Genomic DNA, 14,618 nt, shown 5'->3' on the forward strand with positions numbered 1-14,618 from the left:
CACATATTTTATTTTACTTCAAAAAAAACCCTAAATCATTACCCAACCAGCACTGCTGTGGGTCAATTTGAGTCCCACACCTGTGGGACGTGGGGCCACGACTCTGATTCCTCAGACTTATCCTTCCCCATCCAGGGTCCACAGGGCCAGGTCCCCTTTGCCGCCTCTGTGAGCCAGGAGTGGACATCTCCTGAGTCACCTCTTTCCACCTAATCTCAGCGCTCGCCTCCCTGTGACGGAGGAGCCCAGGCCTTCACCTGTTCCCAGCTCAGGGTCCAGGGCTCCTGGTCCCAGGTTCCTGAGACCCACATGCCCACTCCCTCCCCACCGGGTGGTGACCTCGGCAGCGAGACTTTCTGTCTCCTCAGGTCCTGGGACCTGGCCCTGGAGCACATTCCTGCCCGGTGAGTTCGACTGTGCTTGTCTTTTAAATGATTCTCACACTATGTGTCACTTATAGCAGGAGAAGTCCTAAGTGACCGGAGTGCGTGGTCCTGGCAGAGCCGGGCCTGGGCCGATCCGGGGCCCTCCCTCGGGTCCTCTGAAGGCCACTTCCTGTAAGGTTGTCAGTCCTATGAATGCGGTTGCTGTGGCTTGGGAGTGTCCCCCAGAATTCATGTCTGGGCAACTCCACCCCAAAGGCATGTGTTACTGGCCCTTGGAGGCGGGGCCTTCGGGAGGCGGTTAGGTCAGATGAGCTCACGTGGGTGGGACCGCATGATGGCATTAGTGGCTTCGTCAGAGCCGGTTGGCCCTTCCTCCTATGGGATGCCCTCTGCCATATTATGATGTACAGGGGAGGCCCGGCCAGCCGCTCGCACCTGGACAAGGAACCTCCAAGAGCCCCACGCTAAACCGATCTCTGCTCTCTAAGGTGACCCAATACGAGGTATTTAGTTACAGGAACAGAAAACAGAGACAGCTATCAACTGTGTTGGCCAGACCGCAGGGGACCACCGTGTGTCCAGGGTTAGGAGCGTCTTGTCCACATAGGCCCTGGGACGAGACCTGGGTCCCCACCACCTGGGCCTCTCCCGGGCTGCCTTCCGAGTGGGCTCTGCTTTCTCAAGCTGAAGCCTGTCATGGAGTTCGACGGGCCAAGGTGGCGTGGAGGGTCCCTGCCCACGTGTGAGAGCCTGACCCTGACACAGACTCAGGAACCAGCAAAATAGTGTCCTGAATCTCCCTCGGCTGCCAGCTCAGGAGAGCCCGGAGCTGAAAGAGGTCCCCTCTGCTTCTCCTCTGTGCCACTGGCCTGGCTGGAACATTCTGAACATAGGTATGGGCCCTGCTTGGGGTCAGCAGTTCCAGCCTTCATCTGGCAGCAGGAACCAGGGACTCCAGCCAGCCCCCCGCCCCCAGCCCCTGTTAGCAAGTTCAGTGGCCCCAGTGAGATGCCACCACTGTACACTCAAGGACACAGGACATCAGTGCACATTTTGGACCCCGTCAACCAGAACTGAGAAACCCGGTAGCCTGCTTGCAGGATAGTGGACAGCCTGCAGGATGGTCCATTTGACAGGACACAGACCACGGGGACTCTGTTCTGAGCATCCTTATTTCACGGTCAGGGAAACGGCAGTGTCCTGCGTGTCACTTCTCAGTTGCAGAGTTCTGTCCGCCCTAGGCCACACTCACCAGGAACAGAAGTGGCCGGAAGCCACAAGAAGGAAGATCCAGAGGCCCACGGCATGCTCTCCTCCATGTGCGTGTGTGCATGTGTGTGTGCGTGTGTGCATGTGTGTGTGTAAATGCACCACATCCCTCGCGGCCCCAGCATGTGCACACGTGTTCACATGTGCCTGTGTGAGTGTGCCCTCGTCACGGCCAAGCAATGACATCAAAGGACTGGGGACCCACATGGGGGGCGTTGGGGTCCCTGGGGGCCCTAAGGAGGCCACCTCCCCTTGACCCTGCAGGCAGAGCTGGGCTCTGGCCAGATGCAGCACTACTTATTTATAAGAAGGCTATAGCCTCACCCCCGGGACAACACGGGGGACCGTGAGCTTGATCAAGGACTGCAGATGCAAGGGGGCCCCAAAGCATCCTCCACTCTGGCTGAGAAGAAAGAGGGCAGCGTCTTACCCCGACTGCAGAACCAGAGACTCAGAGGAAATGGGAGTTGGCCAAGATGACCCCGCCTCTGCATGATACTAGCCAGGCCTTGAGCCCACCTGGCCTGAATCCCACCTAAAGACTGGGCTGGGGTGTAGCTCAGTGGATAGCATGCACGAGACCCTGGGCTCCATCCCCAGTACTGCTAAAGAAAAGGGGGCAGGAAGAACTTGAGATAAAGAGCTTCTGTCTCTGGTATCCGCCGTGGGAGGGCCGCCTCCAGCTCATTGGAGCTGGTGAGTCCGTGGGGGTCCAGCGGCCAGACGCCCAGCTGGGACTCCCAGCAGCTCCAACAGCAGCAGAAGCCAGTGGCCAGAGGCCTTGGGGGTGTGGGAAGGCAGGGGGTCAGGCTGGTCCACAAGCCTGGGTCCACCCCCAGGGGATGACGTCAGATTTGGTTGCTAGAAGGGCCCCTAGCTGAGTGCAGAGGGGTAGGCGATGTGTATGCTCATAAACAAGAGACTTTCCACGTCTCGGGACACACAGTAGGTTCCTGGCACACACTGGGAACTCTGGAACAACCTGGGGATGAGTGGGAACTCCCTTCGGGAACCCATCCCCAGCTCCGAACGCAGGGAACACCACATGCTGAAGGCATTTCCTACCGAGGAGCAGGCTCCTCTTGACTCCCTGTCACAGTGGGGTCAGAACTGGATGAGCCCCAAGCCTCCCAGGCCCACACCTGACCCTCAGGGGCCAGGCAGCTGCAGGAAGCCGGTGACAGCCGAGCTCGGGAAGACCAATGGCACCGAATATTCACCCTGACATCATCTGGCTGCAATTCCCAGAGACTAAAATTAGGCAGAGGAAATTTAGGATGTTGCTTTAGATGTCCAAAGAAAACAGGGGTGTGGGCCAGAAAATGGATCCTAAAAGAATTCTGGTGACTCAGTCCCAGCTGGGGGGGACCAGGCAGGAGCCCCACTGTGGGAAGAGGCAGAGGAGACCCAAGCTTCCCAGGCCAGCGCATCCCAACAGGGGCTTCTCAGTTCAGCCCGTTTCCCACCCGGACTGGAGGGATGCTGGGCTTCACCTGTGGTCAGCTGGAAGCCCAGCAGTACATCACCTTGAGTCCCCCTCCCCAGTTCCTTCCCTTCTTAGGAGAGGTCGAAGGTCCCCAAAGGCTTGCTGCTCCTGTCCCCTAGGTCCAGGTGAGAAAGTGCTGGGCCACCCAGGTGCACAGGCAGATACCTGGGAATTTGAAAAGTGACTCCTACCCCATGTGAAAAAAGACCCAGAAAAGAGTAGGGGACTCTCCTCATTCAACCTGCTGAGCTGAAAGACCTAATATTGAGGTTTAATGAGAGATCAGGATCCTCCAAGGGTCCTGTGAGCAAGACTCCCTGTACTTGGATATATTTGAGAAGGGAGGATCCAAAGTTTCATCTGATTCCCAGAGAGGGGAAGCCTGTGACTATTGCCCCAATTATCTGGCTCAATTCCTCCTTTTACAGATGAAGACCTGAGGCCCAGAGAGGTGAGGTTATTTCCTCAAAGTCACAGAGCAAAACCATGGCAAGACCCAAGTCAGGCTCCAGCCAAGTTCTACATTTTCCTCCTGTAGCATACCCGTGGAGCCAATGGCACTAAGGTTGACTTACCACCCACAGATTGGTTGGACATGCAGCCACGCTGGGCAGAAAGACGGAGAGGAGGAAACAGGGTAGAAAAAGTAAAATGAAGTCGGGGTGAAGTCAGGGTGCACAAACTGGAATTGGGAGAGCCTCCCTGGTTGTCAACCATCAGATGCAAATGAGGCTCCAGAAAGTGAAAGTAAAGAGAAAATGGAATTTCACTTCTGGCAAAGGTCTGAATTTCTTCAGGGGCCTCCCAAAATGGAGGCTGAAGGAGGAGGCTATGAGGACCTCAATCGCTCCCTGGCAGATTCACCTCAATGAATGTTAGCGGTCAGTTAGGGCCACTCTACCGCCCCCACATGGCTGTGGTGAGAATTACAGGGTGAACTGGCCTGAATCCCCACCTCCACGCCCACAGGGAGCCTGGCCTGGAGGGAGCAGTCACTCTGTAGATGAGAAAAGACCTGGACAGCCAAGGTCAAGAGCTGCTGGGGAGGGAGATGGGGAGTGGGCAGGGGTTACAGGGTTTTCTAGAATCTTCTGGACCACAGCACGGTCCCAGTGCAGCACCCAACATTACCATAATCCTGACAATACTGCAGAGACTCAGGCCTGACTCCGGGATTTCATTTCTAACTTACTGAGCAGATCCTTTCAGTGTTGTGGGATAAATAATCAGAGGAGTGGGTGGAGAGATGAGCACCCCTGCTCCCCTGAGAACCTCAGGTTGAAAGTCCAACTCCGACCCAAGGACTTCAGGATAATTAGCTACAGGAGGCTGCACAGTCCCTGGACTAAAGTAAAGGGGAAACTGGATGGAGCCCCAAGACTCTGCAGAGGTCAGAGGGATCAGCAGGAAGTGTGGGAAAGGCAGGGGTGACCCTCACCCCACGGAGCAAAGCCAACTCAGAGCCTACCTGACTGCGGTCATGGTAACCCAGAAAATGGAGACTTTGAGGCAGCCACAGTCACAGCACTGTGTAAACCCCAGGCTCTCATTTCCCAAACAAGGAAATGCAGACCCAGAGAAGGAAAGGCCCTGCCCACGGCACCCACGAGCAAGAGGCAGAGCCGGAGCCAGGACTCAGACTTTACAAATAAACCAGAACTCTGTATCTACGGCCAACGGCCTTTAACAAGGGTGCCAAGACCTTTCAATGGAGACAGAATAGGCCCTTCAGCAAAACGTGCTAGGAGACCTGGAAATCCACACGCAAAAGGGTCAAGTTAAGTCCCACCTCATCACATACAAAAAGTGAACTCAAGTGGATGAACACAACAGTTATGAATTAAAACCATAAATCCCTTAGAAGAAGGCACAGGGGTTTATCTTCACGACCTTGGATTTGGCAACGAATCCTTAGACACGACACCAGAAATATGAGCAACAACAGGGGAAAAAAAAAGTAGCTAACTTGGGTTTCATCAAAATTAAAACTTTCATACATTAAAGGGTTTTATCAAGAAAATGAAAAGACAAGATACAGAATGGGGGAAAATATTTGCAAATGATAGTACTGATAAGAGTTTAATATCCAGATGAAATCATCTTGTAAATCAACACAAAAAGGCAAACGGCCCAATTTCTGAAGGCGCCAAAGACGTGGATAGATAATTTTTGCAAAGAAGACATGCAGACGGCCAGTAGACACATTAAAAAATACTCAACACAGATGAAAATCAATACCAAGATGAGAAATCACCTCCTACCAAAGATGGCTGTCATTTTAGAAAACAACACAACAGTTAGAAAATAACACGGATGTGGAGAAATCAAAGCCCTTGCTGTACATTTTGCTGGAGGAAATGCAAAGTAGAACATGGTGTATGGAAAACACTATGTTGGTTTCCTAAAACATTAATCATGGAATTACTCTATGACCCAGCAATTCCACTCAAGTCAATCAATGTACAACACACGCACTCAAAAGACTTGAAGACACGTGTTCAAGCCACTCTGTGCACACACAGGCTCATGGTTCATAAAGACACTAATCACAACAGCCAAAAGGGGAAATCTGGATGTCCATCAACAGATGAAAGTTGAAACAAATTGTGGAAAACTATTCAGCTATAAAAAGGAATGAAATACGGTTTCATGCTATGATGTGATGAACCCCCAAAGCATTTTGAAAGAAACCAGATGCAAAAGATCACACAGTGTGTAGAGTCTATATATACAACACACTCAGAATAGATCAGAATAGATGAATCCGTAGAGACAGAAAATAGATTGGTGTTTGCCAAAGACTGGGAGGAGAGGAAAAGAGGGGGAGAAGCTGGCTAATGGGTATGGGATCTTACTTTGGAAAATGGAAATGTTTGGGAACCAGAGAGAAGGAGCAGTTAGATGACGTTGGGTCTATTAATGCCACAGAACTGACTGTTCACTTTAAGATGGCTCATTTTATATGGTGTGAATTTTACCTTAATAAATTATTTTTAAAATTAACCAGAAAATCCCTATTACAGATTGGTATCCCTTATGGGAGATGCTTGGGACCAGCACTGTTTCAGATTTTGGAGTTTTCTGATTTGGGAATGTCTGCATAGACTTTACCAGGTGAGCGCCTCTAAGAATGAAAATCCCAAAAGTTCAGAGCTGGTTGGATTTCAGATTTTCTGGTTAGGGATGCTCAACTTGTATAAATGACAGGATGTCCTTCCCTCCCCTGGAAGGGAGTCTTCCTTCTCAGGACCCTGGACCCAGCTGAGTAGCAAAAGGAGGTGTGTAGTACCTGGACCTACTGGGCTGTGCTCCTGCTGCAGCCCCGCCCAGGGATGATAGACAAAGCCATGCTCCAATAGGAAAGGGTCTTGGTGTGAAATGGCCCACTTCCGGTTTGTACATGACGTCACTTCCGGTTTTTAATACGCCTTCGCTTGTTTCCTTTCAGAACGGCCTTGTTAGACTTCCTTCCCTAGAGGTGCTTCACCCAGGGCTGCCCCACAGCCTCGGCCTCTCTTTGAGGCCAATTTACACAGCCTTTCCCAGAGCTGCCTCCATGGAGCGTGCAGGCCTGAGGCAGGTTGTCATTTCTACCTACTATATAAATGACAGTCACCGAGGAAGATTTAATATTTTTGTCCTTTTACCATTTTAAACTGCTTGGCTGCTTGGCTTAAAACCAGTAATGAAAAAGCAAAATGCTCAAAATAAGTTGAGCTTATTTTCAGGACAAGCTTTGTGAAGTTTTGCTCTGGGGCCAGCATTAGGCCAGGACCTGGAGATTCAGACCCAAGAAAGACCTTGTGCCTGCTGGAAAGGAGCTCACTGTCCAAGGACATCAAGGGACATTTAGGGACAAGGAAAAGCTGTTGCTAGAATTTCCCTTCAAGGAGGACTAGGGGAGTCCGGAGGCAGAACGGAGGGGTGCTGCCAGGCCCTTGCATGGAAGGCTTTCTTTCTTTTTTTTTGTTACTGGGGCTTGAACCCAGGGCCTCCTGCATGCTAGGCAAATGCTGTACCACGGAGCTACACCCCCAACCCTTTTTATTTTATTTTGAGACAGAGTCTTACTAAGTTGGTCAGGCTGACCTTGCAATCCTCCTGCCTCAGCCTCCCAGGATTACACCGTTCCCAGCATGAAAAGGTTTTCTGAGTCTTGAGCTTTAACCAGAAGTTGATCGAGTCGAGAAGAGGCAGGGTGGGGTGGGGATAGAGAGAGCCCAGCAGGAAAAAAAAAAAAAAACGTGGGCAGAAGAACAGAGAAGAGAGACAATAATAGCAGAAAATACCAACATAGCCTTTGTGATGCGTCAACCCCTCTATTAAGCACTGCACTTGAGTATTCACCAGGGGGATGGTCACCATGACTGTGAGGACAGTATCACCAGCACCCCCATTTTATGAGTGATAAAAGTGATTGGATGCAGAGGGCGAGGAGTTTTACAGCAGATGCATGGTAAGCCTGGGATTCTGTCCCCGCAGCCCACGTGTACTAACCACTGGTCACTTAGAGAGCCACTAGCAGCTCCGGGCCATTGGCAGACAAGACATGAGCGGGTACCAGGGGCAGGAAAGGGCCAGCGGAGGGCCATCAGGATCCCTTGTGCCTAAGGCTGCTCGATCCAGGACACTGCATGCGAACAACCCTAGGGGGCGCCGTTGTATCACAGGCGTTGTAGATTTGAGAATTTATTGTGACAGGTTTCCAGCAGATGGCAGCCATGTGCCTGGAGGGAGGGAGCCTCTTCCTAATGCACACAAAGGAACCCCGCGCACTAGCTGGAGCTGCTTGGCTCTCATCCAGAGGGGGCGAGACACCATGGAAGGGTCTCAAGCTGCAGAGGGGAGTGTTTGGCGCTCCCTTCCAGACAGCTGGTTCTGGGGGCTGAGGCAGTCCAGGTGAGAGGCGGCAGGACCTGGGCTAAGCTAGGCGAAGCTCCAGGGCTGTGCACACAGAGGGCCAGTGGTGGGAACCCCCTGGCACCGAGGCAGAAAAGGAGAGGACAGAGCTGAGGCCTGGAGACTTCCAGATCCAACAGCTGATAGATTAGAAGGTTGTCAGGCGAGGAGAATTAGAGACGGTCCAGGGAGTAGTGACAGTGGATCTTGGACCTGTGGGGGACGAAGACTGTGGGACACCTAAGAGGGATGCTGACAGGGGTCCTGGATGCCAAGATGTGGCTCTGAGCAAGTGACCTGTCCATCCAAGACACCAGTGTCCTGGCTGGGAATCTCCAGAGGGGACCAAGCCATTCTGTAGTGACCAGAAACAAGTCTGGTGGAGTCAGGATGTCCTTGCGTTCCCCCACAGCTGGACCCTGAGTCACCATCTGCTTCCTGTGTCTATGGGGGCCCCAGCTCCTGCTGACTAATGAGAAGGGGGTTAAGCTTCTGGGAACAAATGGAGCCAGCATCCCGGGAGTCCCTTCCACAGTTATGGGCACTGAGGTGGGCGCAGGAGGAAGGGGTCCAGGCTCCCACAGCTTGGGCAGAATGTGCCCAGAGCTGCTGGGGACCTCCAGCTTCTAGACTAGCCATGAGCCCACTCACAGCCTGCAGCCCCTCTCAGTTCCCTGGAGCCAGAGCCACTGTCCCAGGGGGCGGGCTGGGTGGGTCTGGCCGGGAAGGTTTGGTTTCTGCTTAGAGCCCCACCCCCACCCCCCAGCTCTTTGATTAGCAGCCAGGACGTGCTTCTTTCCAAGTCAAAAATAAAATAAAATAAAGCATGTTACAAAGTGATTCCCTCTCCTCCACTTCAATTTAATGTGGTTTTCAGCGTCGGTTTAGTGTGAGTGGCCTGCGCAGACATGTGCTTGCAATATGCTTGTGACAGTCGGGATTCCAAGAGGCCAGGCAACAGGGACAGGGAAGGAAGGCCCTGTCTCGAGGACGAGGTGATCAGTGGCTCTTGAACATTTGTCTTTGAATGGGTGTGCTTTCCCCCAGGGTCCCTTCCCTCCGCAGAGATGGCAGGGGGTAAAGGAGGGGGGGGGGACTCAAGGACAGCTCAGCGTGTGGGCCCTGGGGTCTTACAGTTCTCGGAGGCAGGACAGGAGGATGGGTAGAGCTCTCTGGCCGCTGTCAGGAGACTCAGAGTCTAACCTTGTCATGGGGTAGCTTAGGCAATTGCTCTGGGCTTCTGGGTCTCGGTTTCCCCATCTTCTCAGGACTTTGACTTATGTGACAAAAAGTCCCTTCTGTTTCTAATATCCTCTGGTTTCCTCAGGTAGGCACGTGGGAGCAGGGCCGTGGGGTGACCTGAGCCTTATGGGTTTTCTGGGCTCCCACCATCAAGCCTGCCCCCGAATGCTACTGGACTCTTGGCCTCGGTGTCCCCTCATCAACTTGTCATCAGCCTCGGTCTATGACAAGAAGTCCCTGCCTCTTGGGCCTTGTCCGGTCCTTCTGTGGGCGCTCTGGGAGCAGGTTGCTCCTGAGAATATGCTGGAACTTGCCTCTAGGTCACTCCTCTTGGTCTGTCGGCCCCAGGTGAACAGAGGGGCCCTTCCCAGTCCTGGGCTTCCTTCCCTACAGCCGGTCAGCTGTCTGAGGGCCTGGCCTTGGCTGGCATCCACCCTCTACAGCCTCCTCCTGCAGGCCTGGCCTCATGTGCACAGGGGGCAGCTCTGACCCAGCCTGTGACGCAGGGTCTGCTGCCGAGCATGATGGGGAGGGGGGGGGAGGCAGAGGGGCCAGCCGTCCCCAGCACCCACGGCGCGACAGACAAGCCTCTCCCAACGCACTCCTCATGGGGAGCCGTTTCCCTAAAGGGACTTGCTCAGTCCCGTGACTTGCATGTGACGTTTTGCAGCATTGGGAGCAGGGACACACTGTTAAAACCCAGGTCTCAGCCCTGCCTTGATGCTCCCCGCTGTGACCTGGACCCACTTGGCATCTCCAAGGCTCAGTTTCCACAAACGTGAAACAGGGATGAGACAGCGCCCACCTCAATGCACTGGGTGCTGAGTCCTGCACACAGCTGGTGCTCAATAAATGGTGGAGGACATAACAAAGTGCTGGGTACCACTGGAGTCCACACGGGGACCCCACCAGGGTGCAGGAAGCAGGAGCCTCCTTCAAGAGGGAAGCCGAAGGTCCGACATGGTTCTTTGAGAGAGGATGAAACCCCTGCAGGCTCCCAAGGGCCCACCACAGCCACCCGGTCTCCAGGTCATTGCTGAGTGGCAGGAGGACGACCATGCACACCCGCCTGGGCACAGCAGGGGCCGGTACTCAGCACCCACTTGCACACATGCACACACATCTATGGTTCTCAAACACGCAGGCACGTCCACATGACACGGCCTAGGCCCATCACTCCCAGGCCCATGCCACCTCCACACACGTAAATGGACACCGGCTCCCACAGGCCTGGACCTACGCACGCACGCTGCTCTCATCAGGAGTCACAGAACCCGGGCCACAAGATCCAGGTCCTGCCTTCCTGGCAGGGGACTGAGCAACGCACTATGTTCCTGAGTGCAGTGGCCTCATGTTTGAAAGGAGTAAGTAAACTAATAATAATCAATGCATAAAAATCCTCCTGGCCTCATCAGCCTCCTGGGGAGGGAGCCCGGAGGTGACAGTGTGAGGCGTCTTCTCAGCCACAGGCCTCCTTACGTAGGTCCGTTAGCAGCAGCAGGTTTGGTGTCACCACCACAGGTGGAAATACTGGCACCCCAGCCCTGCAGGGCACAGTGGTGAGAACCCCCAAATCAGGAGCAGGGGAGGGGCAAGGCCTGGGTCCCTAATCCCAAAGTGAGTAAAGGGTGGGCCCTGGGAAAGAGGGGGTGCTGGCCCACATAGGATGGTGAGCCCCGGGGAGTGGCCACTGGCGTGGAGAGGGAAGGCCGGCTTGGCCCAGGGCCACCTGCCCTGTCCTGGGCCTGCTGCAGGGAGGAAGGTGACACACGACCCGCTGGTGGAGTTCCCCACACAGGGAGGCGCAGGCCTGTAGGACCCCGAGGAGGCCCCACAGCAGCTGGAGCTGGATTCAGTATGGAGGGAGGTTCCAGCAACGGGCTCCCTGAGGCCAAGCAAGGCCTGCGCCAAGGCAGGCGCCTGTGGCTTCAGGGCACAAAGGCAAGACTCCCAGTGTCCCGACTGGGACAGCGCTGCTCCGAGTCCAGACCAGCCGTCCTGTGTGCGGGGAGCTTGTCAGAAACACCTCCTCCCAGGTCCCAGGCCTTCGCGACCCCAGCTATTTCCTAGGACCCCGGGTGATTCACACAGAGACAGTGGGGAGTACTGGCTCACCTCGCATTTTCCATCCTTTGTTTCCAAGACACCCCCAAACCAGGAGCACTTAAAAACAGAGCACTCTCCTGGGATGGGGAGCAGAGGGAGCCCCCTGCAGACTTTGCACCCAAGGCCCAGTTCTTGAGAATTCCCACCACTGAGGAGAGAACTCAAGAAGAGTGTGCGATGGCGGGAACACGTGCACGTGGCGCAGGCCCCCCTTCAGGACGGTGGGCAAGGGGGGGGGGTCTGTGGGGAGCCGGCAGCGGGGCCCAGGAGCCACGGAGGAACTGAGAAGCTCACTCTGAAGAGGAGGAAGGGAAGGAGGAGGAAGAGAAAGAGGAGGAGGAACCACGGGCCAGGTCTGTCAAGGGGCAGAACAAGCAGATGGCCCCACTGTAGAGACCCAGGGTTGCTGGGCAGACACCATGCAGGACAGCCCCAGGACAGGCCCCCAGCAGCAGCTAGGCTGCCCTAACAGGGAGGGAGTGTCCATCACTAAGAGGGCACACAAAGGGGTTGGGGGTCATTGGGGGCATGCAGACCAGAGGGCTGCTCCCCCAAGCTCCCATTTCCAGTCAGGAGGGAAGGGCTCCAGGTCAAGCCGCCTCCCAGGCTGCAGGCGCACAGCCCCTCCTGGGCCCGTGAGGATGGCCAGGCTCTGGACCCATCCCACCCAAGCCCTGTAGCTTTCCTAGCAGCAGCCAGGCCCCAGAAGGCACAGCTTGGAGCTCTAAGGAGCATCTGGGACAGGGGCCTATGGCAGGCAGCACCCTCTCCCTTCTCAATCTGGTCCCTGTCTGAACAGGGACGCGCTGGGGCCAATGACCTCCAAGCTTTGGCAGGTGTTTTACTCAGCTTCTTTGCTGCTATGACTAAAAGACCCAACCAGAACCACTGTAGGGGAGGAACGTTTTTTTAGGGGCTCGCGGTTTCAGAGGTCTCAGTCCACACAGCCAGCTCCTTCGCTTGGGGCTCGAGGTGAGGCAGAACATCAGGGCGGAAGAGTGTGGCCGAGTATGGCAGAGGGAAGCCGCTCACATGATGATCAGGAAGCAGAGAGAGAGACTCCACTGGCCAGATACCAAATATATACCCCAAGGCCACGCCCCCGATGACTGCCTCCTCCAGTCACTCCCTTCAGTTACCACCCAGTTAACCCCTATCCTGGATTAAGTCACTGACTGAGTCAAGGCAGGGGCCTGGGTGGAGGATTCTGGAGCAGAAGGGATGGCCAGCTCCAGGGGAGTCCCCACTGAGCTCAGGGCCCCTCCTGGCCTCGCCCCCCACACTGCAGCATCAGGGAGCCCCTCCAGCCCAGCTCGGCAGCCCTGGGAGCCAGACCAGGCCCATGGCCCAGTGGGGGTGTTCTGGTCTCCAGGCCAACGGCTCTCATGGCCACCAACCCACTTCCTCCCCAATCTGCAGGTTTATTTCTGTCGGCAGATTCCTAGGCAATATTTAACAGCCTTATTTAGACGATCAGGCAATTTTCATCTTAATAAGAATTAAAAACAAAACAACAACAAAAAGCCTCTGGGCAAGAGCGAGGCCCAAGCCTGGCTCCTGTAGTAAAATCTGGTTCTAACCAGGCTGCTGCCCGCCCCCCTAGTGTGGAAGGGACCATAGGGTATTGTCAAAAAGAGGACCCTGGAAGTTCAGGATCACAGGTTTGTTTCAAAAGACCCCTTTCTGCCCCTGGTGGGCAGGCTCTGCTTGGGACAAGAGCCCCATAACCTGGAAGAGATGCCTCCAGCCCCAGGCCCTGATGCCAGGCTCACTGGGTCACCTTTCTACATGGTCCTCAGCCCTCTGGCACCCAGGCCAGGTAATGGAGGCCCACAGGACCTCTTGCACACCCTCCTCTAACATGCCACTTGTCATGGGAACCCCGATAGCCCCACAGACTCAGGAGAGGAGAGAGTGGCCTGCGAGGATGGCCCACTCCTTTTAGCAAGATGCAGTTCTGCAGCCCAGACTGTGCTAGAGCCTACCGATTGTCCCTGTCCCCAAGGGCAGGAGCATTTCCTGCAAAATCAGCCACATCCTTACTTAGAGGATGGCAGAAAACCCCAGTAACACAACAAAGGCCTGGTGGCATCCAGCCCCTCTGGCAAGTGACTCAATTGTGTTGGATCTTGGTTTTGTCATGTATAAATGGGGATAACAATAGTCATAATATTATTAGTGAATTCATAACAATTACCTACAATTTAACATATTATATATAACTATGATATTTCTAAAAATTCTTTTATTAATGCATTATCCTTATACAGAATAGTTGTAACTATGGAACATTATTGAATATTATATAACAATAAGGATTGCTTCCTGGTGTAATTGGGCCGACTCAGGGAATCAGAGAGAGCTTTCCTAGCTGGGAGTTTTCGCACTAATGAGGGTTATTGTTCTGTTTAGGAATCAAAGCATTAAATGGGAAGCTCCCACTCATCCCCCAGGCCATCAGAGAGCAAAGTGAATTTTACCACCAACCCGTCAGGCAGCAAGTTCAAAGTAGGTGACCAAGAACCAATTTTAGGTGACTCGCTCTGGTCAAAGATGTCAGAGGGTTTAGAGTGGAAGCAGAAGCCTGTTGCAATGGCACATGCCTGTAATCACAGCAGCTCAGGAGGCTGAGGCAGGAGGATCGTGAGTTCAAAGCCAGCCTCAGCAAAAGTGAGGCACTAAGCAACTCAGTGAGACTCTGTCTCTAAATAAAATACAAAATAGGGCTGGGGAGGTGGCTCAGTGGTTGAGTGCCCCTGAGTTCAATCCCTGGTACAAAAAAAAAAAAAAAAAAAAGAGAGTGGAAGTAGAAAGCATATGGGGGGGGGGGATTATCTGGAGAGGGTGATATCTTCTCTTGGGCAGGGGTGGCTCATGCAGGCCACAGACATTGCCTGTAGTTACAGGAAGCTGTCAGGGGACCCTGGCCCTTGAAACCTGGCAGTTGAAAGGCTGGTGGAACCATTCAGGACCAGGCTGTCCTCTTCGAGCTTTCCTGAGCCAAGCACGTCTAGCTGCCTGTCCTGAGCCAGACACCGACATGCTCATGACACCTGGCCAGAGCATCGGCTCAGCTCCTGTCTGTCCTGGCGGAGGCTGGCAGTGCTCTCCCTTCCCGGAAACTGAAAAATGCATAAGCAGCTGCCAGAAGGAAGCCAGTTTGCCCAGGTGGGTGGGTGGGTTTGGTGGTGGTGGGCTTCCTCCAAAGGGAAAAGCCTGCTTTTAATATG

General features: G+C 54.2%; 1 protein-coding gene across 2 annotated transcripts in view; it reads right to left on the reverse strand.

Moving 5' to 3' along the window:
- The window catches only part of Col26a1 (collagen type XXVI alpha 1 chain), a 127,843-nt gene that overhangs the window by 25,878 nt on the left and 87,347 nt on the right, over nt 1-14,618 (reverse strand). The gene's annotated exons all lie outside the window — the stretch shown is intronic.

The sequence above is a fragment of the Marmota monax genome, unplaced genomic scaffold (genome assembly GCF_021218885.2).
Source record: "Marmota monax isolate L192 unplaced genomic scaffold, Marmota_monax_Labrador192_F-V1.1 WCK01_AAM20220418_F8-fsc00341, whole genome shotgun sequence".
Taxonomy (NCBI): domain Eukaryota; kingdom Metazoa; phylum Chordata; class Mammalia; order Rodentia; family Sciuridae; genus Marmota; species Marmota monax.